At 41.2% G+C, this 2,500-nt stretch overlaps 1 pseudogene; it reads right to left on the reverse strand.

Annotated features, from left to right (window-relative positions):
- Positions 1–2,164, reverse strand: part of LOC137652202 (CB1 cannabinoid receptor-interacting protein 1-like) — a 255,594-nt pseudogene extending 253,430 nt beyond the window's left edge.
- Positions 2,165–2,500: the final 336 nt, after the last annotated feature.

Here is a 2,500-nt window from a genome sequence, read left to right on the forward strand (position 1 = left end):
GCATCATTCCTGTATACATTTTAGCCTTACAAATTATTCGTTTATATTGATTTGTTTGTTGAATTGTTTTCCTTTTATGTAATTTCTCTCTATCAAAGGAATTATAAAGCTGTATGGTATATTATGTCAAAGAAACTTGAACAGAATAGTAACTATGACCTTTGGTACATTATTATCATCATCATCATCATCATCATTATTATTATTATTATTATTATTGTTGTTGTTGTTATTCTGATATTATAGTCAATTTTAGCCACCCATCCCCTTTTGCAAAGATATACTCATGGAATTCCAAAACATCTATTGCAAAAATTTTGCACATTAAAAGTTTATACAAAAATACAAGTACAACATGGCCACAGAGTACAATTTTAGTTAATATCTTATCTTTCGATTAAGTCATCTTTGGAATTATCAATAATTACCAACTTAAAAACTTTTGTCGTTCTTCCATTATAATACTAGAAATAATAGTAATTATAAAAGGAAATTCACCTACGTGTACTACAGATGTAATCTCCCTTATCACGAAGATAACTTAATATATGGTAGTCCACATAAGGAAAATTAAAACATTATGTATAAGCAGAAATAGCTAGTTTCATCAGCCTCTAGACCTCTTCTAAGAGGCCCAGTGGCGGACGAAACTGTAGAGCATTTCTACATATACACAATCTTTTAATTTTCCTTGTGTGGACTACCATATAACTCCTACACTGTTAAAACATTTGCCGTAAAAAACGGTCAAAATCCTGGCACAAATGTTACCAGACATTTACCGTTTTAAAAACGGATATATTAACGTTAAGGAGTGACATTACGGTCACCAACCCGTAAAAGATGATAACAAAATATCGTAGAATTACGGTCGCCTGTATTTTACTGAAATACGACTGAGAACAATATATGTTTTATGGAGAATTTCCGATTAAAATTACGGTAATTTTTAACAGTGTACGTGTACCTTCTTGTACCTTCTCGCCTTCATATTCGACCTTACCTTGAAGAAGACCGGAACGCCATCGGCTTCCTTCTTGATCGACATGGTGACCTTGAAGTTCGTGTCGCAATCCATCCTCGAGATCGAAAACCGAACTTTCTTTTTGCCCTCGCCGCAACTGCGACGCCTCTCACTACTCGCGCCCGTAACAATTATCGAACCCCTTCTAGAGTTGTCCCCCGAAGTTTTCCTGACGTGGACGGAGCGTGGAGTCACGTCCCCCGACACCAGTTCCTCTTCTTCTTCTAATTCAAATTCTTCTACCTCCTCCTCTACACCTTCTTGTAGTAACTCCTCTTCTTCGTTCGAAGACGAAGTAGCTGATCTGAGTCTGAGCCTTAGCTGATGCTCTTGCTTCTGCAATAGCTGTTGCTGATGGCCCCTCTCGAGTATTAGCCTTTTCCCTGTTTCTGACAAGTCCCCTCCCCTGGGCTTCCTAACTCTACCATCCGACTTCACTGCGTCGCCAGCCGTCGTGTCCAGCAGGTCTGGAAATCTACGAAATGTCCTTTTATAATATCAGCTCCGTCAAGGGGTTTCTCAGAGGGACGTCGCCCATGAACGAAAGGAACCTCCACAGAATCTCTTAACTTCCTTACACTATGTTCATTCTAAAGTTTCAGCGCTCTTCCCCCTTCAGTTTCCTATGAGCTATTGCTCTCCGTGATCGAGTGTCTCCTGCGGTGAACCCTGGTCGAGTAATTGGGTTATTCCGGGCAATAACAAGTTCATTGCATGCTTGGAATGCTTGTAATGCAGATCCCCAGCTCAAAATTACACCCACTTAATGTTATTACACTTTCATGCAACTCGTATTACAGGCCTCCTTTGAACTTCCAGAGTCGGATGAACTTAGAATACACCACCTAGAGCTTAACGTAATACATTCCAGTGAAATATAACGAGATGGAAGTCGAGCCTGTTAACTTTCATAGACCAATTAGCCCGTCAGCTTGATGGCTGCTTCTGAAATGCTTTTGAGGGTGGGGTCGAGGAGCATGGGAGGGGGGGAAACTGGGCGTGGCAAGGTGTAGTTGACGTGTGTGGAGGAAAAGGGTGGGAGGAGGAATAGGAGAGAGAAGGGGGAGGGGGGTAAGGTGGAGGTATGCGCGCGTGGTGAGTCAAGTTGGAGAGAGGAGGTTGAAAGGCCTGAGCGGCACCTGGTCGTCCCGCACACTGAAGCTACACTTGGCCCAGGACCTCTAGACAACTCCCCTAAAGTTTATTTCTCAATAGACAACGCGTGGCTCCCGCGCAGTCAAATAAACACGCTCTCTCTCTCTCTCTCTCTCTCTCTCTCTCTCTCTCTCTCTCTCTCTCTCTCTCTCTCTGAGAAGCCATATATAATTAAGTTGATAATTATATTGACCCTACTCACTGTATTTTTAATTCATGTGATATTCCCTAATTTTAATGCCAAAGTGTGTATGCATTCACTGATAATAACCAACAATTCTTCAGGTTAAACTGTATATGGATGTCCTATACAATGGCTTT

Source organism: Palaemon carinicauda, chromosome 13 (genome assembly GCF_036898095.1).
Source record: "Palaemon carinicauda isolate YSFRI2023 chromosome 13, ASM3689809v2, whole genome shotgun sequence".
Taxonomy (NCBI): domain Eukaryota; kingdom Metazoa; phylum Arthropoda; class Malacostraca; order Decapoda; family Palaemonidae; genus Palaemon; species Palaemon carinicauda.